Source organism: Schistocerca nitens, chromosome 2 (assembly GCF_023898315.1).
Source record: "Schistocerca nitens isolate TAMUIC-IGC-003100 chromosome 2, iqSchNite1.1, whole genome shotgun sequence".
Lineage (NCBI taxonomy): Eukaryota > Metazoa > Arthropoda > Insecta > Orthoptera > Acrididae > Schistocerca > Schistocerca nitens.
In genome coordinates, this window is record NC_064615.1 from 1013953043 (window position 1) to 1013975497 (window position 22455).

A 22455-nucleotide genomic window follows, 5' to 3' on the forward strand; every position below is an offset into this window, starting at 1 on the left:
ATTCGCACCAGACTACTGATCACTCTGAACAACGATGTTTGCAAGTTAAGGTTCGTAAAAATCATAAATTCCCTTAACGACAACAGTTGTTACAGCTGCGAGTCGCTTGCCTTACCAGTCTTCCAATTAAACTACTGGAGGCACTCCACTAAACTACGCTACCCAAAGTTTTTCCTACCCTCCATTCAATAAGAATACTTCTACGCCTAACATACTCCTATGTACTAAAATATTATGAAGCCAGTTCTATCAGTAAGATTCACTTAAGTCACTTCCCTTTGTCGTCGTGGCCCTTCCACCAGACGACTTTCTGAAGACATATCTGCGAAAGCTGCAGTGATTAAGCATACAATGTAATGGGTACAAAAGCAAAATATTTCATTGTCGCCCGCGTAGAGGCTCTCCAGTGGTCAAATATCCGTCATGTGTCCCTGTACATCTTCACGTACGTCTATTAGGAGGTAAGAAGTCTTATTACTTTCTTCTCGATACCACTTGTCAAAACTTCACTTCTGAAACTGAAAGACTTTAAGACAGTCCCCCTACCCATAATAATGAAACACAATAGGTCCTGTCGTTAATCAGCATAGAGTGACTGGTGTCAGTGTATCGTTCTTACCTCAATACACGTGCATACACATATTTTATTGTAGAATTACTTATGAGGGATCCGGCTGGCCTCTTTTTTTTTTTCTCTGTTCCTCCTCCTTGTTTCACGTGTTTGTGAATCTCACTGTAACAGATGGTATCTCTTGTCGTCATGCACTGCAATTGGGGGAATCTTCCATGACACTAATGAATCAAGCATATTACTTTACTTCTGAAAAGAAGATAAACATCACCACGGACTCTCATACTGCACAGGTTCTGTGACTCTTTTATATCCCTTCTCTGGCAGGCAATATCCTGTGATTAATATCGTAATAACCACTGCAAAGCACTTCCTCTATGAATGGCAGTGCAAAACCTCTCTCAACATCTATACCTTCAACACCCATCATCGTTGCTGAATACCCTTCGTCGTCCTTGCAGTCCTTTCACTTCTTATTGTTTCAGTAAAGTCTTCCCATATGTTGCTCGATCAGTCTTCCTAAAGAAAAGATAAGAGATCACAGTGTGTTTCAGATATCAAGACAAGAATCTAAATACAGAGGGGTCCAAAAAATGCATCCACTGTTTAAAAGTACATAACTTGCAAACTAATTGACCGAGTTGTCTCATTTTTGGTAAAAGTGTAGCTTAAAGTCCAACTTAAAGATATCGCTGTAGGTGTTCGAAATGGTCACCACACACATCCACACACAAACGATGCCGCCGAACTGCAGCACGAACTACTGACTGCTACGTGTTCAGTTGGATATTTGCACATGAATGTACGATGGATTCTCGAAGTTCATCCAACGTGCGTGGCTTTTGTCGATAAACGACGTCCTTTAGTGTTTAGTGTTTAGTGTTTAGTGTTCCCCTATCCATCTTACTGGTAGATTTTCATCGAGATACGCCCTAACACTATTTTTGTAGTGGGCTGGGGCACCATCTTGTTGAAAGTAAACTCTTCCGTCTCCATACAAGTCTCGGATGGCAGATAAAATGGATGTCTGAAGCTTCTGAAGGTACACCTTACCGGTAACTGTGGCGTCGAAGAAGAATGGCCCAATCAAGCCCCAGTAAGACAACCCACCCCACACATTTACTCCTGGCAAATTGACGGCTTTGTCTACATGGACATTCAGATTTTCGGCGGCCCAGTAGATGCAATTGTGGCGATTAACTGTACCATTGAGTTTGAATTGTGCCTCAGCAGACCACACTTCATTGTTGCGCACCATGTTAGTAAACGACTCGCTGTACTCGATTCTACGATCTGGGTCGCCCTCGTTCATTGCGTGTAGCAATCGTGGGATGTGGCACTTCCACTTTGCTGTCTTCGACATTCGCCCCAGAACACTTGAGCGACTCGCTCCAGTTTCAGGGGCACACTGTCTGACAGACTTCTGTGGTGAGCGAGTGAATTGTTGTAATAGACGACTGGATTTAGCTGGACTTGTTACTGTTACAGGCCGTTCAGATCGTTGTTTGTGTACATCTTTAACACAGCCTTCGGCTTCAAATTTGTCTAAAATGCGACGAATCGTTAAACGTGTTGGTGGCTCCGATTGATACTCATTTCGCCATTGCCGTTGAAACTCATTAATGTTTTCGTACATAAAATACCACTTCAAAACTTAATTCCTTTCACCGAATGTAAGCCTTGCGCCAGCCATGTTTCCTCGAGTAACTAGGTGCAACTAAGAACAAAACACTATCTGGCGACTGTCATCTGACAAAACAAAACTACGCCATACAACGCTTGTGTGGCGATTGCCGGAACGACAAACTACTACACTACCAAAGATGAGACAACTCCGTCAATTAGTTTGCCAGTTATGGACTTTTAAACAGTGGATACATTTTTTGGACCCTTCTGTAGTTGAGAGTGATTACGATACAACACATACAAATGAACTGTAAATATAGTATGTTGAAAGAAATTTCTGAAATGAAACAGGATTACCTAATGTTGTACCGTGAGTATTCTAACAAGAGTGTTCACTACCTATTTGCAGGGAGCTTTCGTACATCCCTCCATGAACTTCTTAATATTTCATGAAAGTGGTACCTTTCACGACTTCCGCGTTTGCAACATTTCTACTTCAACAGCGTTTGGATGTACGATTCTTCATACCCGAAATGAGCCATGGAATACATTAAGAAACATTACTGAGGAACATGCAGCTCATTGACAACAACTGGTATTTTACCAAAACTTTTGTAACGACTTCCAGCTCATTTCACATGGAGCGCTGTTTTGTCTATCTGTTCGTTAATGTGCTTCTCTTTGTATCCGTTCTATTGCTAATCACATAGTCTCAGAGTGCCTGCTTGCTCCAACAGGGAGAAATCTAATGAAATCCCTAACCTTGTCAGTAAACCACTGGCTCCTCAAAACAAGAACAGTGGACTATCCCTGTACATCCATGTGCAACATCATTAATCACATCTCGTAAAGCTTCCAGTAACGTGTCTCAGTTCTGAGACATTTTCTCTACTTCCTTCATAATTACTTCATGCAGGTTGAAGACAGGGTAGTAGCCGTCTATGTAAAGTAATTTTATTTTTCTCTCTTACAAGAAACTTACCATCTAGGTGACTGGATCTGGGACACATTATCTGAAATAGTCTTGCACACTTTCCCTACTTTCTTTAACAGTTTATCCACAAGAACCTCGGTCGCAGTCTTAGCTGTAGTGCTGTGTATGAGAGTAAAGTCTTAGCAGTTAGTTCCACTGACACCAACCCAAACTAAAGGCCTCATTAAGTCTACATTAATGGCGAAAAAAATCAGTTGCAGCCAATTATCGTAGTCTCACAGTCAAAATAAGAATTCAGGGACTCCTGTACGTAACAATTGGTGGTTTAGCTTTCTAACGGCCCTTATAGGTCACAAGCACTCTTGTGATCTGTTACTCCGTATTCTTAAAGAGCATGGATTCCCATAAATTGATGCAGCACTTTCTTGGACCAACCAATATGTAGCTCAAATTTTTTTTCACTGTAGCAGAATGCAGGGTGGCGTCTCGTAGAGCATCGCTTGGCACAGTCTCCCTTGTTGTTGTATTGGACTGTATCTGCAGGATGTCTCCGTTGTAGTCAGTGTATGTCAACAATGGCTGTTATACCTTGTGGAAGCAATTCGTAGTACACTACACAATCACTCTTCCACCATATGAATAACATTATCTTTTTGGATACATGCAGGTCTTCGTTTGGGCTCAACCATTCCTTTCTTTTCCTTATGTTAACATAAAAACTCTTTTTCTCGAAACCAGGAAAAATACAAAATAGAAATGGTCGGCGATGCTCAGAAGCGAATTCATGCCAAGTGCGCAGAGATGCACATACGGCCACACACAGATTTTTGTGATTTTGGCTCGCGGTATCCATACACCCAATTTTCGAACCTTCCCCATTGCATGAAAATGTCACGTGATGATGGAATGGTTGCAGTTCATCACATCTGCCAGTTCTCGATTACACGGACGTGGATCATTGCGATTTAAGGGTTTTAAACGATCTTCATCAAACCCCAAAGGCCTTCCTAAACTTGGTGATTCACTAACATCAAAACGATCGTCCATAGAACTAGGAAATCATTTCGTTGCTGTACTTTGTTCAGCGGCATTATCCCCGTACTCCGTGCAAATGTTTCTGGCCTCCTCCGGTGCTGTCACCCTTCTATCGAACAGATGTGCACTCTGGAAATGATCCGCTTCCTCTACTTGGCTTTCGATTTTCTAATGTCCACAACTCCACTCAGTATCTCCAAATAATAATATGTAAACTCAAATAGCAACAGTTAACTATAAAAAATGGCAATCGATAAATAAACTCATAGCAACCGCAACGCCAAAAATCAAGTCTAAACCGCAACCAACTTATCTCCCAATCTAATAGTACCGTCGGATCCCCACTTGACCATTGTCTTACCACTTGACCATGATATCTCTAAGGATTGAGTATTTATCCCACTCATGGGTAGTATCTCAAAAGGAACATGCTTCATACACATCATGTTGAAATTGCTTTCATGCAAATCCCTGTCACCCCCTCACGTTAATGCTGTTAGCACCTGAGATAGCGCATCGGCTACAACATAGTCTTTCCCCAGTCGGTACTAAATTCTGTATTCAGCTTCCTGTACATACAGCAACCAGCAGTCTAACTGCTAATCACAAGGCATTACAAAACCTTACGAGTACCATATACTTTAGTTGTCCTCCCATACAGAAATTACCTAAGCTTTTACAGACTTCCACACAATTACAAAGATCCCATGTCCCTTGAAAGATAGATTCTCTCTCACTATTTTAAGATTCTGCTTGCAAGAAAACAATCGGTTGTGGAACTATTACAACTCATTCTACACTCCTGGAAATGGAAAAAAGAACACATTGACACCGGTGTGTCAGACCCACCATACTTGCTCCGGACACTGCGAGAGGGCTGTACAAGCAATGATCACACGCACGGCACAGCGGACACACCAGGAACCGCGGTGTTGGCCGTCGAATGGCGCTAGCTGCGCAGCATTTGTGCACCGCCGCCGTCAGTGTCAGCCAGTTTGCCATGGCATACGGAGCTCCATCGCAGTCTTTAACACTGGTAGCATGCCGCGACAGCGTGGACGTGAACCGTATGTGCAGTTGACGGACTTTGAGCGAGGGCGTATAGTGGGCATGCGGGAGGCCGGGTGGACGTACCGCCGAATTGCTCAACACGTGGGGCGTGAGGTCTCCACAGTACATCGATGTTGTCGCCAGTGGTCGGCGGAAGGTGCACGTGCCCATCGACCTGGGACCGGACCGCAGCCACGCACGGATGCACGCCAAGACCGTAGGATCCTACGCAGTGCCGTGGGGGACCGCACCGCCACTTCCCAGCAAATTAGGGACACTGTTGCTCCTGGGGTATCGGCGAGGACCATTCGCAACCGTCTCCATGAAGCTGGGCTACGGTCCCGCACACCGTTAGGCCGTCTTCCGCTCACGCCCCAACATCGTGCAGCCCGCCTCCAGTGGTGTCGCGACAGGCGTGAATGGAGGGACGAATGGAGACGTGTCGTCTTCAGCGATGAGAGTCGCTTCTGCCTTGGTGCCAATGATGGTCGTATGCGTGTTTGGCGCCGTGCAGGTGAGCGCCACAATCAGGACTGCATACGACCGAGGCACACAGGGCCAACACCCGGCATCATGGTGTGGGGAGCGATCTCCTACACTGGCCGTACACCACTGGTGATCGTCGAGGGGACACTGAATAGTGCACGGTACATCCAAACCGTCATCCAACCCATCGTTCTACCATTCCTAGACCGGCAAGGGAACTTGCTGTTCCAACAGGACAATGCACGTCCGCATGTATCCCGTGCCACCCAACGTGCTCTAGAAGGTGTAAGTCAACTACCCTGGCCAGCAAGATCTCCGGATCTGTCCCCCATTGAGCATGTTTGGGACTGGATGAAGCGTCGTCTCACGGGTCTGCACGTCCAGCACGAACGCTGGTCCAACTGAGGCGCCAGGTGGAAATGGCTTGGCAAGCCGTTCCACAGGACTACATCCAGCATCTCTACGATCGTCTCCATGGGAGAATAGCAGCCTGCATTGCTGCGAAAGGTGGATATACACTGTACTAGTGCCGACATTGTGCATGCTCTGTTGCCTGTGTCTATGTGCCTGTGGTTCTGTCAGTGTGATCATGTGATGTATCTGACCCCAGGAATGTGTCAATAAAGTTTCCCCTTCCTGGGACAATGAATTCACGGTGTTCTTATTTCAATTTCCAGGAGTGTATTTCCGTGGAGGAGAATGATTGTCCAGCCTAATCCGAGAACTGTCTAACCTGAGGCAGAACTCCTTGTCTAAGTCCAGATGGTACATGATTGGAGCATTTACGAATGCTCCCTTCGTAGGATCAAATTCACTCCGTTCCACCTCATTCCAGTCCAGACCAAAATTTTTCCTGTCACAGCGCCTCTAATACTCGTTTTCTGCATTGGTAATAGAGACCCTGTACTTTCCTGTATGCTAGTCTCAAATATACCATGACTAATTACCGAATCCTAGCTTTTAGTATCTACAGTGCACGATACATACTTACTACTAACCTTTACATTAAGACCTAGGTGGCAAAGAACAGTCATAAAATGGCATGAGCTCCGTTTCACAAGCTGTGGTATCACACGCTCCATTCAGTTCGTCGATTTCTGGGGTTTTTGGTTTCTCGTTTATTCGGCACATTATTACTGGGGTCTTCAGTCTGCACCTCATCAACTCTTTGTGAAGTCCCCTGATTATGCATCCCGCTCGCCAATCGCTAAATCTCTTTCATGGATTCCAGCGACCTCTCTGTGAGCCACAGTTCCACAGAAAATTATCTTGCCGGTGGGGCTTTAGCAGCTGCCAATCTCTCTGCCCCACAATATAACAGACCTCGGCTTTTCGACAGCACTGTGTATTAGTGGACATATTTGGAAGGACTCCAGTAAGTTTGGTACTTCTCTGAGGAAATGAAAGGTCTCTCACCTTCAGTGATACATTGGAAATCACGCACCCGCACTTTCACATATCACAGAAATAACTCATGGCATCGCAGGAAGAAAGGAAGAGGCTGCTGATTTGAAAAGAAATAAAATAAGATAGTTCCATCGTATTCTTTCACCAAGTACACGTCAAATGTTTGACTAGACAGCAGAAACATCCTCTGGCGGACTTCAAACAAGAGATAAGAATGGTTGAGACTAGAAATAATATGACAGGGGGAACAGTACGAACTCTTTTCGCAATCACCTTTCCCTCGCAAAGCAGGAGAAGGGAATAAGGCATGAACGCGATAATACTGGTGCGAAGTATCCTCTTCGGCGTGTAATAGAATAGCTGATGTAGTATATATGTGGATGCAATATTACAGTGGCTACAAAACGAATAAAATGTCCTGAATGGACACCTGTTGTGCTATGTAATCACTTGTACTGAAGTTTATGTATTTTAGTCGCTTTACGGAATTGGACTGTGCCAGCGATGTTAGGATGCTGGCGTATGGATGTTGCTGATTTCAGCGACCATGGGAAACAAACAGTCAGTGTTTTGAAACTGACATGCAGACATGACGTCAACGGACAGCGGAACCCTCGAAATGAAACCACCACGGCGTAGGGTACACAGCTCTCTGCTTTCAGAGTACACATTTCAGCAGCTGGTTCATTATCATTGCGCAGTAATCCTAGTGCGCCATTACGATACAGAAAATGTGTCGCTAATCATAAGTGATTCGCCATCCATTTAAAGGATACTACATTAAACAAAAGTTCATTGTATGAGTACCTTCTTCTGATCCATTTTTGAGATAACTATCTCTGTCGTTCAAACAGAGCGAACAACAAATTACGTTGTTTTCGTTGCAGAGCAGTATTATCGTTAGACTGCACCTAGGTTGAGTCACACAATTTTAAAACTCATCATGTCATTTAGTACGAATTGATGTGCTCTATTTGCTGCTGTGATAGTGGACAAAACTTCTGTTACAATACTGTGCACAATGAACATTGATGTGACTGGTGTATGTAAATAATATCAAAATATTCTTTCAGAGCAGCTTTACGGTTTCATGTTTTAACACGTTCATAGCTTCTACGGACATCTGTTGTCTTAAACCACCAACCGATGTACTTGTGATACTTGCGTTATATTATTACAAAACTGCAAGTACCTTTCTTTCAGAGTGTCACCAAGTAAGCGTCAAGGATACTTATAAAAGAAAAATTAAATTTATTAGGAGAAACAGCAGTTAGACTATATGCTAAAAGAATTTTAAATGAATAGTTGAAATCAAAATACAGCGGTGTTGAGTCCTGTATCTGAATTTAACGCAACCAATATGATAATTATACCATTATAGTGCAATGCATCATTTTCAGAGTACCAGAACAAAGTCTATATATGGGCTACCTGTGTTCTACAATAACCTTTTTTATAGCGGTATCGGCTAAGAAGTTATTTTTCTCCTAAGTAGTCGCTACAGATCGCCCCTTCGAGCTCAACATTTATTTTAACTATTTTACAATAAATGTCTGCCGCCTGCTTCTATTCCGCAGATGAAAGATGGGTAAATCTTACAGTTTTATCTCAATCGATTCGTTGCGGTCACACGTTTGAGTGTTAAATGTGGTGTGAGAGACAAGCAGCGTCCTCGCTTAGATTATATTTACGTTTGTTTAATGTATCGAGAGTGTGATGCTCGCTAAGGATGTAGAATATGTCAATAAACAAGATTACGTGGTCAATATTAAAAAATAAATGTTGTGCAGATTGCAAGTAGAATTAAATTAGAATTATATTAATATCTCAAGCTGCTAACGGTCGTTGATATGTGTCAACGGGGACAGGTGAAAATGTTTGCCCCGAGCGCGACTGCAGTGATTATCTCGCTCACGCCTCCCGCGAGACCCACATTCTCACCTTGTATGTTCACACACTACATTTGTAGTGTCTCACCCCAACACACTCATTACTCATGGAAGACATTCGTAACAAGTCCCGTAAGAGGTCATAAAATATGTGTGCATCCGCACAGAAGAAGGTCATGGATGGTGTTGTCAGAACTATATCCATGTATGGATATGGTGTCTGTTCTTCCAGACATGTCAGAACGAACAGACACCAAACGCATATATGGATATTGTCTGCTCTTCCGGGCATGTCAGAACGAACAGACACCAAACGCATATATGGATATTGTCTGCTCTTCCGGACATGTCAGAAAGAACAGACACCATATCCATAAATGGATAGTGTTTGCTCTTCCGGACATGTCAGAAAGAACAGACACCATACGCATATATGGATATTGTCTTCTCTTCCGGACATGTCAGAAAGAACAGACACCATATACGTATAAGGGCAAGTGGAATGGTCGATACTAAATTAGAATAAATACATCTCTCCATGCTAGTCTACCTCGTACAATCCCCTTCCTCTGCACATAATTACCGACACATAAACCTGTTTGAATCCGCTGTCTTTATTCAAGTCTTAACCGCCCTCTGCAATTTTACTGTCCTTCCGTTACCAAACTTACAGTTCCTTGACGCCTCAAACTGTTTCCCATCGCCCGATTCCTTCTTTTAGTCTAATACATACATTTCTTTTTCCTCCAGTTCGATTCACCACCTTTGCATTCGTCTCTTGCCTGGACTGTTTACCGCCCACGCTCCATTTCCATGTAAGATTACCTTCACATAATACTTCTTAAACTGATATTAAATGTTAACTAAAACTCTTTTTCAGAAATGCTTTTCATGCTACCGCTACTATGCATTTTATATCCTCTCTACTTCGTCGATCGGGAGACGTTCGGTAAATAATGCAACATATTTTTTTCCTGAAAGCAGGTTGGTTTCATTCCGGACTCCAGTACACCTCGTTATTCCCCACTCTTTTAACTATATAACACTTTTTTCAACGTAATCTACATTCAATGCGAATGCCCTACGCCAACTTACTGGGAGGCCCTATATGTCTGCACCACTCCACTGGCCAATATCGGAGCCAATGTGTTGCTGAATCATTAACCTCCCCATCATCCACGTTCTGCTTCCCTCATTGGACCTAACAGATGGCTGTAGGTATGTGTGAGATCCAGGCTCTGGGGTGGATGAGGAAGGACAGTCCAATGAAGTTTTGTGAGATCGTCTCTAGTGAGCTGACTTGTGTTAGGCCTTGCGTTGTCATGGAGATCTTCGCTTGCAATTTTGTGGCGATGAACTCGTCAAAGTCGCTTGTTCAATTTCCCGAGGGTAGCAAAATGCACTTCAAAGTTCATCATTGCCCCATTATGGGGGTCATCAAACACAGTAATCCATTCAGAGTGCCAGAAGACCGTCGCCGTGACTTAATCGACTGAGGGTGCGGCTTTGAACGTGTGTGACGGTACGTGACGTAAATGGACATTTGGAAAAAAGAAAAGAAAAAAAGGTTTTTTGCTTGTGTCACGTGTGAATTATAAATTATTTCAAGACTGTGTATGTCTGCGCGATGTATTAACAAATAATAAAGATTGTAAATTATTATTATGAAAACACAAATACCGATGCAATTAACAAAACACAGTTTTTTGTATAATCTCTGTGTAACGTAAGCCATGAAGATGAGAGACAATGCTTTGATTGAAGTAACTCTCCTGTTTTGTTTTGTCTAGCGGTAGGCCGCCATTGTAGCACTCACTCCGTCTTCAGGCCACAGGTGGCCCATCGGGACCATCCGACCGCCGTGTCATCCTCAGTTGACGATGCGGATAAGAGGGGCGTGTGGTCAGCACACCGCTCTCCCAGTCGTTATGATTGCTTTCTTTGACCGGAGCCGCTACTATTCCGTCGAGTAGCTCCTCAATTGGCATCACGAGGCTGAGTGCACCCCGAAAAATGGCAACAGCGCATGGCGGCTGGACGGTCACCCATCCAAGTGCCGGCCACGCCCGACATTGCTTAACTTCGGTGATCTCACGGGAGCCAGTGTATGCATTGTGGCAAGGCCGTTGCCCTGCCGTTGTAGTGCTGTCTGATAATTAACGTAAGTTTTATCTGTATTTAGAAAAAGATGATAGAAATTGGTATTAGAAAATGTGTATTGTTGACTTAGTTGACACCTGTCATGATCGAACCATCAGTTATAATTAACAAAATTGTTACAGAACTTCGTAGAGCAGGGAGCTCATTTCCCCTAGCAGGATTTAGTCGGCCATTACGCTGACTGTATTATTTAATTAAAATACCATATCATAATATTAAATGTAAATGCGAGAGACTTCTCAATTCATTAATTTCATTAATTTCAAAGTTAAAAAGAGTCAGAACAGATTTCGTTTATTAATATTTAGAATACTGAGTGACTTCAGTATGTTTCATTTTGGCCTCCTAACGGCAGATGAGATTCCAGTTTTGGCTTGCAAATAATGAACAAGAAATATTGAAAAGCATTACATTACGTAATATCTCAGTTAATCTTTATGTAGTTTGGTACATAAATAACCAGTAGCCCCTGAGACCCATATTAATAATTACAGTTAGCGTAATAATACGCATATTTTCTTTTCTAAATAGCAGCGCTCACGCTAAATATTTATTAGAAGGCGGTCAGTCGCTCGTTGTGTTGAAAAAATATTATATCGTACGTACTTCGCGGCAGCCGATGTCCGTACGAGTGTTATCGCGGTATAAGTTAATTAAAAGTCTCATGCTAGCCCACAGTATTTAAAGCCATCCCAAACCAAAATCATAAAATATATCATCATAAAAATAAAAATATATAATTATACCGTGATAAGTGGCCACACACACACAAGCACATACACACTTATACCGTGATACTTGTTCTTCGGAGATGAGGTGGCGTGGTGCCAATCAGGCCCGTACCGCGCAAGCAGTTTCGCACAGATTGTCCTTTTTTGCTCATTATCATCTTCTACGGCGAGGAGCCCAGCGGCCCCGCATCTTTCCAACAGAGACGTCCGTTTGTGCAGTGAGGCGTTTGGGAGCCGTTGGTCACCTCGAATGAGAGTGTCCGCACGTCCCAACATTTCAGGAGTCACAGCTGTGTGCGGCCGACCGGCACGCAAGAGGACGGGCACGGTCCCATACCTTGTTGCGATGATGATACACCCCTCGCCCAACGACTCACCGTGCTTCTGTTGACTGCCATGTCTCCGTAGACATTACACAACGGGCTGTGAATAGCTGCGATGCTCTTTTATTCCGCCAAAAGAAACGCAATGGCCGGCCGAAGTGGCCGTGCGGTTAAAGGCGCTGCAGTCTGGAACCGCAAGACCGCTACGGTCGCAGGTTCGAATCCTGCCTCGGGCATGGATGTTTGTGATGTCCTTAGGTTAGTTAGGTTTAACTTCTAGGGGACTAATGACCTCAGCAGTTGAGTCCCATAGTGCTCAGAACCATTTGAACTTTGAAACGCAATGACAGCTCTCTGCTTGCATGTCATTTTGAAGGCTACGTATAGCTCTGCCATCTACCCGAGCTTATGAAACTATAGGTGCTGAAGCGGGAATATTTAACATTATCCCACAACAAGTCTCACATTTTTTTCAATCCGAAACTCGCCGAGAAAAAAAAAGTGTTACATCACTTATTGAACGCCCCTCGTATTTTGCTGCCAAAATAGAAAAAAATACCTCAGTTAACTACTCATTTCAGTGTCTTAGTTCCTAATCTACCTCCCTTACCAACGGCTGATTTCATCTCATTATATTACATTTCCTTCGTTTTTTTGATGTTCATCATATAATATAAAATTAAGACACTGTCCATTTCGTTCAACTGTAAGTCCATGTCCTTTGTCGATTCTAACAGAATTAAATGTTATCAGCAAACCTCCATTTTTTTTTTTGCTTTCTCACTAAACTTGATACCCTTTCAAACTTTCACCTTGGTTTGTTCACAGTTCGTTCAACGTACAAGTTGAATGTCATCGGGGCGACGCTACAACTTTATCTCAATTCCCTCTCAACTACCGCTTCCCTTTCATTTCCTTCAACAATTTCATCAGAGGAACTGTTCTGCTTTCTGACGTAATGTATACTTTTTGGGATAATCACGACGCCGTAAAAGGTGCCAATGAAGTGCGGGTAACGTACAGCCTATAACTATTAGCGTTACTCGGTGTCGTCAATAGTGTTGGTGGCCGTACACAGTTGCTCTAAATACCAAACATTCAACACAGCTTTCACAGAAAATCTTATCATAGTAACGTGACAAATTAGCGAAATAAATATTGAGAAACGGTTGACCTAAGGCTCGAACTGTTAGTCAAAATCGCGAAGGATACTAATATTACCTAACTGAGATTGTTTCATAGCTTTTTCTAGACATTTCTCTCAGAACAGCACAAGGTACGTGAATAGTGACTGCATATAAATAAAACTCAATGAGTAATAGCTCAATGTTTAAACATCTGTGAAAACTCGTAGTCCTTCGTGCAAACGGAGAATGTACGGCCAACAGCATTCTGTGAACAAATACACATATCAGTGCAGTTAAATCGCGGGGAGTGTAAAGATGTTAACATCAACTCCCACTATCATCTCCAGCGAATATAAATTTCATAACCATGAATACTATCCCGACAACTTCTGTCCAAGTCAATAAAATAAATCAGTCAAAAGAAGCAAATATTTACGAGTTCACCGCTGCAAGAGTAAACTAATAAAAATGAGCTCCGTGTATTTGTGAGTTCGTCATTTACTAACGACTCTAGAGGTTTTAGCTCTTAAATGAAACCGCAGCCCAGAAATTTACAAGTTATCACACATTACCAAAATTATTCTCAGTCGACTTTGTCACAGGCAAAACATTCGCGGCACACAGGCCGCTAAGAACCCGAAAAGACCTCAGCCGACACAATGAAGACGAAAGACCCATGACGAACGGCGGAAGGAAAAACACCCTGTGGTCTTATGTGAACACTTATTTAAAGCGGGGAGGGGACGTAACCGAAAATTTAAACATTTATTTAAAAACACATAGCCTTAGCTATTATTGTACGAATCTAAAATTTTGCATGTGTGAAGAAAAGGAGCTGTATTTTAGCGGAAGAGTGTAATAAAATACGCAGGATTAATCTACATGTACATGAATACTCTGCAAATCACATTTATGTGCATGTCAGAGGTTTCACCGAACTACCTTCACAATAATTCTCTATTATTCCAATCCCGTACAGCGCGCGGAAAAACGTACACCTGTATCTGTCCGTGAGAGCTCTGATTTCCCTTATTATTATGATCGTTTTTCCCTACGTAGGGTGACGTTCAAAAAACATGTTCGCATTCGGAGGAGAAAGGTGGTAACTGAAATTTGGTGACAAGATTTCGCCGCAACGAAAAACGCATTCTGTCCACCCCACATTGTGTATCATTTCAGTGACACCCTCTCCCCTATTTCGCGATAATACAAAATGTGTTTCCCTTCTTTGAAATTTCTCGATGTACTCTGTCAATCCTATCTGGTAAGTAGCCCACACCGTGCAGCAGTATTCTGAAAGAGGACGGACAAGCATAGTGTAGGTAGACTATCTAGTAGATCTGTTATACTTTCTAAGTGAGCTGCCAATAAAACGTCGTCTTTGGTTAGCTTTCCCTACAACAATTTCTATGTGTTCCTTCCAACTTAAATTGTTAGTAATTGTAATTCCTAGGTATTTACTTGAATTTACGGTCTTTAGATTTCACTGATCTATTGTGTAACCAAAGTTTAAATGATTCCTTTTACCACTCATGTGGGTGACCTCACACTTTTCGTTATTTAGGGCCAATTGCCAATTTTTGCACCATACAGATATCTTTTCTAAATCGTTCTGCTAATTCATTAGATCTTCTTATGACTTTGCTATTCGATAAATGACAGCATAACCTGCAAACTACCTAAGAAGGCTGCTCAGATTGTCCCCTAAATCGTTTATATAGATAAGGAGCATCTACGAGCCTGTAACACTACCTTGGGGAACGCTACAAATCTCTTCTGTTTTACTCAATGACTTCCCGTTAGTTACTACGAACTGTGATCACTCTGACAGAAAATCACAAATCCAATCACATAACTGAGACGACATTCCATAAGCACGCAATTTCACTACAATCAGCTTGTGTGGTACAATGTCAAAAGGCTTCTGGAAATCTAGAAATACGAAATCAATTTGAATTCCCTTCTCAATAGCACTCAACAGTTCGTATAAATAAAGAGCTAGTTGTATTTTACGAGAACGGTGTTTTCTAAATCCATGTTGACTATGTGTCAATAGATCGTTCTTTTCGAGGGAATTCATAATGTTCGAACGCAATATATGTTCCAAAAGCCTGCTGAATATCGACGTTAATGATATCGGCCTGTAATTTAGTAGATTACTGCTACTAGCTTTCTTGAATATTGGTGTGATCTGTGCATGGATCTTTCGTCGAGCAAACTGTTGTATTTGATTGTTAAGTATGGAGCTATTGTATCAGCACGCTCCGAAAGGAACCTAACTGGTATGCAGCCTGGACCGGAAGACTTGTTTTTGTTAAGTGATTAAGTTGCTTCACTACTCCGGAGATATCTACTTCCACGTTACTCACGCTGGCAACTCTGTTTGATTCGAATTATTGCATATTCACTTCGTCTTCTCTGGTGAAGAAATTTCGGAAGGCTCTGTTTAGTAACTCTGCTTTGGCGGCACTATCGTTGATATTATTTCCATTGCTGTCGCCCAGAGAAGGATTGATTGTGTCTTGCCGCAAGCATACTTCACCTATGACCAGAATGTATTTGGATTTTCTGTCATTTTTCGAAACAAAGTTTCCCTGTGGAAACTATTATAAGCATCTCGCCTTGAAGTCAGTGATAAATTGCGATCTTCTGTAAAAGATTGCCAGTCTTGGAGATTTTGCGTCCTCTTAAATTTGGCGTGTTCTTTTTGTTGTTTTTGTAACAGTGTTCTGACCCCGTGTGTGTACCGCGGAGGATCAGTTCCGGCGTTTGTTAATTTATTTTGCATAAATCTCTCAGTTGCTGCCGATACTATTTCTTTGAATTCAAGCCACATCTGGTCTACGCTTATATTATTGATTTGGGAGGAGTGGAGATTGTCTCTCGGGAAGGCATCAAGTGAATTTTTATCTGCTGTTTTGAACAGGTAAGTAAAGAGCCAGAATTTGAACTTTTAATTTTTTATTGTAATTTTTATAAAATACATACCTCAAACAATAATCATGCAATAAATTTGAAAATGTTATTCTTGGATTAAGGAGGACCACTGATTAAGTTACGGTTCAAATTCTATTATTAACAGAGTTTTGAATGTTTCACATCCAACACTAATATTTCAGAATGTAATCATAGGACGACGTGTTTTTTAGTTCCAGTGAAATAGCAACATGTTTTTTTCGATCGTCTCCTGAAAATTTCATACGATTTTTTGGGAAAATGCTTCTAATACTGCAAAAACGTAAAACCGAGGAAATTAGGCCCAAAGATATTCTTCTCACACTTCTCCATCAATAAGTTTCCCTCAATTTTAAAACACTTCATACCGATACTCTTCATCCTCCAGGTTTCTCGTCTGCCCCCTTCGAGTTTGCTTGGCCTGTGTTTGTGGGTAAGATAGTGATCTGCCATCTTTCTTGACCCTGCTTTCATAGATTGTGTAAAATGCTCTGGTCGTAAACACACCTGTGTCTATACCAACTCTCTTCAGCACTTCAATTTTGCCATTATATCCGTCATTAAAACATAAAACTGCATCATAGAGACCTATTTTGAATATTTCAAGTCCACAGAATGTCCTTTTAGACCATGTAATCCAAATTAAACTACTGAGGCTTTCATTTGCGCTCTGTGTCTTCCCATGAACACATTTTCTCAGTAGATCAGGATTTGCAAGAAACGTGAATGTGGACATAATTGCATTCGTTACAGGTTATGGTAATGAGTGTTTATGTGAGTATGTCTCATTTCTTCTGTTGAACTTACACCAATCGACTTTCGGACACAGATCATGAACTGGTATATGGTCAGTAGATAATTTGTGGGAAAAAAACTGCCCACACAGCACGCCCCATTGTCTCAAATTGTTTGTGTTTATCCTGATAGCTCTCCCATAAAATAACGGAAGAAAATCAGAGTAAGCCTGAATTTTCCTCCTAGTGGTTTTCCAGCCTATACAACTTAAAAACGTAAATAAACGACAGACATGTAATTTTTCTACCAAAGCTATAGATGACAGCCAGAGGTTTAGATGTCAGAATGAGATACCGACAGAAAATAGCCTTTAGAGTCATAAAAATTCCGCTGAAGCAAGCAGTTTCCCGAAAGTATGGAAAGGTGCAGAGATTACCAGTTTGATATTTTAAAGGCATTTGAATGCTGCTCTCACGATGTAATTCACACAACACATACATTAAACTCTATAGATTAAGAAAATATTTTTGAAAATCGGACTTTTGGACTCTACTCCATTGCACTCACCCTTAAATTGTCGGTCGCATAATCACTACTCACTCGACACGATGTAGGCACTTCCGTCCTGAGCAACATTCTGAATTTATACAATAATAGTTGACAAATCCAGCATTGCCTGGGTATTAATTTTGCTAATTTTCTATCAGAAACGGAGACAAAAAATGAACAGCTGTTGTAATTTAATATCGAAGACAATTTTGAAGTAATTATACGCTCATACAAAGGAAGGAAGACAAAGTTCACACATAAAAGCACAGTATCTTACATAAGAAACACAGTATGCAAAATACAAATGTATTTTGTTCATTTAACTCACAACTTGACTATAAACAATACTCTTAGTTATAAGTCCGGGGAACTGGGCGCAGATGCTTCGCGCGCCTACAAAACGAGTTTGTAAACGTCTCGGTGGCTATTCGTCTTCTTAGCTCTGTAGACGGCTACTGTTTACGCCTACAGCCATTTGCGTTTTGTGGTCGAAAGCTGTCAACACCGCTGCCAAGTGCCAGAGATTTTCTTATCTTGCATCAACTGTAGGAGTGTCTTAGTAGTAAAGGACAAACACAGCAAAACTTCATACATGATTCGGCATTTTCTCACACACCTCAGTGTTTATGAGGTCATATCTCTTGACCTATGTGTCGTACAATGATATATTTGTGTAGGTACATTCAGCGCCATATGTGGATAATATCATCGAAATATGTTGCGAATAGGGTTAGAAGCAAAGAAGTAATAAATTAAACATCATGCATGATGCGGCAGTTTTTCACGCACTTCAGTGCTTACAACGTCACGTAATGATATAATTTTGTAGATACACTCCGCAGCATGTGAATGCCGTATGCACATTGTGTTGTGAATAGGGCCAGTAGTAAAGAATAAATTTAAACGTCATGGGCAATGCGGCAGTTTTTCACCCATCTCATTGTTTATGACGCCATATCTGGGTGGTTTTCATCTTCACAGTGATGTTGTCTGGAAGGGATATGTGTACCATATTGGGCTGACATCGGTCCAATGATTAAGGAGGAGATGCGGAAAACACACACACACTCTTATATATATATATATATATATATATATATATATATATATATATATATATATATGTGTGTGTGTGTGTGTGTGTGTGTGTGTGTGAGGTGTGTGTGTGTGTGTGTAACAACACATGATACTACCTGATGATGTCATAGGTTTTGCCCCCTCCGCTCCCCCCTCTAGCCCGAAAGGCGATAGCCCGATAGCCACCGATCCAACAGGTAAGTAATATTATTGTTATGTACTACATTCTATGGTGGATAACACATCAATAATATGTTATACATGTGAAACACACATATTTTTCTCCCTTCTTTGGACCTTTTCGATGACCTCCATCAATCGTATCTGATAAGGATACCATTCCACGCAGAAGTACACCGGAAGAGAACGGACAAGCATAGTGTAGGCAGTTACTTTAGTAGATTTTAAGCATATTCTAAAGTCTCTGCAGAAAAGCGCAGTCTTTGGTTTGTTTTCCTCACAACGCAAGCTGTATGAAGGTTCCAGTTTAAGTTGTTCGTAAATGTAGTTCCTAAATATTTAACTGAATCAACAATATCTAATTTACGTTATTGAACGTGTAACCGAAGTTTATTAGATTCCTTTTGGTATTCATGTGGAGAACCTCACACTCCTTATTGTTTACAGTTAGTTGCCACTTTCGCGTTGGACAACTTACTTGTGTATATCATTTTGCGTTTGGAAGTAATATTCTGATTACTATAGTAAATGATAAACAGCACCACATACAAAAAATCTAAGATGGCTCCTTAATTTGTCTGCTGCGTCCTTTATACAGGATGTGCCAGAAATGTTGAGACAAATTTCGAGGGGGTTATAGGCGGTGTCTTGGCGAACGAATTGAGGATAGTATCCCAGGTAGGCAAATATCATCCAACGACGCTAGAGAGCGTTGAAATTTCAGGCGCCTCCGCCTGCCACTAAGCGAAACGTAACTGTGTACGCTGACTGACCTTAGCCACAGGTGGAATGTCTCGCAATGTTGTTTGTTATTCATTGATCGCGACTGATTACCAGTATCGCCAGTGCAAAACATGGAACTATCTCCTGCGTAGAAAGACCTTGTCACCAATGAATGCGATGTTCTGTTTCCTAGGTGGATGATGGTTTTGGTCAAGGGCTTCCGTCCGCAGTTTATTGTTCCACTGAAACAGTCTAAAATCTTCAATGTTTTTCGGAATACAGGAAAAAAAGGTAAACTGCAGATGGAAATATGTCTGTGAAACTGTCATCTGCCAAGGCAGCAGAGCATCGCATTCATAGGCAATGAGTCCTGTCTGAGGAGCAGCTACATACATCTTCTCCACTGGCGGTAGTGGTTATCAGTCGTGGTCACTGAATAACAAATGACCCTGCAAGATGTTCCATCTATGATCTGTCAGTTCACAAAGGCACTTTTGCTGCCTAAGGGGATGGCCTATAACACTGACACTTTTGTAGCGTTGTTTGATGACGTTTCTGGACATGGGCTCAATTTTCGAGGCGTCCTAAACGACCTCTAGAAAGTTGTCGCAACATCTCTGGGACACCCTGCATAGATTAGGAACAGCAGACGGCCCATTATACTTCCTTGGTGAACGGCAGATATCACTTTTCTTTCACTCCATTACATTGCATCAGTTACTAAGGAGTGTGATGTTTGCAACCGGACAGTATGAATACAGTCGCTCAATTACTCCTGTGACGATATTCCACAGGAACACAAATCTATTAGAGGCCATTTATGAAGAATGGTGTCGAAATACTTCTGAAAATCTAGAAATGAGGAAGAGTTTGAGATCCGCTGTCTATAGCACCCATTACATCGTGTGAATAGAGAGCCAGCTGCTCTACACAAGAAAGTTATTTTCTGAATCCGCGATCAGTGTGTGTCAATACAGCAGAACTCCAATTATCTGAATTAATTGGGACCAGATCCATTTGGATAATAAAAAAATCGGATAATTGGGTGTTCTTTGGAAAAACGTACGTATTTTAATTACAATAATTACGTACCGTATGTACAGAACTGTATGTTGAAATTGGGAGAAAAATATTTTTAAAGAAAAGAGGTTTTAATTAATTAAAATGAAAATGCAACACATTGACGTACATGTTATGTTGTGAAATACAGGTGCTGAAAGTTAATGCTTGCTGCACATCTCTGTCAAAGTAAGCTGTTTGACTGCCTTCATCCGTTTCAGGCACCCAAGTTGCGCATTCGCTTGACAGTGAGAAGTGGCATGTAGTCACGCTCCATCCACATAAATGCAGTTTCAAGGCTGGCAAATGCTTCACTAGATGATGGGCACGCGTCTACTTCAAATTCGACGTTAAGGTCATGTTCTTGTTCGAAGCAATTTTTCCACTCTTTCAATAAGTTACCATAATTTAGAATTTTAAATGTAGGGTCTGACGAATCACAAACAATCCATTCATCTGAATCTTCAGCACTAGCACCTGAACATCCAGGAATTGTCAGAAGAATGTTACTTAATTCCTCAACTGACACGCCATCCTCATCTTCTCCTGTCTTTTCTATTTCCTTTTCTTGAGCTTGTTTTTCCTTTTTCTCTTTTTCCTTCTCTTCTGCAGTTGATATGCTTTTCAACCTGTTCCGCGTGCGTCTTAATGTGACTACCTTAATCAACCACCAAGCTTCCGCCACCACGTAAGCTCAATCTTTCAAATTTCATTTTCTATAATTTTTCTTTTTAAAATTCAGTCTTGATCACACCACGTATGTTACAAGAACATAGGTGACCGGTTTCAGTCATATCACATGACCATCATCAGACACATGGCATCCTTCGAAGTTAGTAGGTAGAGCACTCTTCTTAGCTGCTGTGGTTGACATCCGATCGCCTATCTTCTTGTAACATACGTGGTGTGATCAAGACCGAATTTTAAAAAGAAAAATTTTAAAATTTTTTTATCATTGTTCCAAAGTGATTATTAAAATTATTTAATTTTTTATGGTTACTCAGTACACCTTCTTCGTCTTCGCTCTCCACCAAAAGTTTTCTTAAAAGTGGTCTTCTGTAATGGGATTTCATGGTTTCACTAACAGACTGGTCCAGTAGTTGCAACAGGTTTTTGACGTTTGCCAGTAAAAATATTGTTGTAAACTGGCCATTCTTTCTTCCCAGCATTTGTACGTCAAAAGAAGTTACAGTCAAAAGAATTTACTGCTTTCTTTTCCAAGAGATTTTTGCTGATTTTCCATTTCAGGGATGAAAATTTCGTCGTACCACTCGGTAAACAATACTGCAGTCATCCAAGCCGTGGGTTGGTTCTTATAAAAGAGGGGAAGCTATTTCACGTTTTGTAAAGCTCTTGGGCTTTTTGAGTTCCCTGTCAAAAGAAGGAGTATTTTATGTCTTCCAGTAGAGCTTGCACAGGTAAGCATTGTAACACAGTCTTTACTAACTTCATGTTATGCAGCACTACATTCCCTTTTAGATGCTTAACTCGCTTTAGGCAGAGTTCTGCAAACAAAGCCGGTTTATCTGCGTTGTACAAAAATTCAAGATCGTAAGAGTCTGCTCCAACTTTAAATTTTCCGATAAAACCTTCTGCAGCTCTGGAGTCTGCTGCTATGTTCTCGCCATTTAAATCTGATTCAGGGACACTGTGCCTGCACTTAAAATTTCTTAGCCAGCTGTTACTTGCATTAAAGGATGAAAAACCAAGCTTCTGAGCTAAGATCTTAACTTTTTCACAACGAATCGGACCCGAAATTGTGTTTCCCATAGGATGTTGTTGCAAAAACCTCTTGAGAACGGCATCATCTAAATTTTTGATTGTAGCTGCCTTCATTG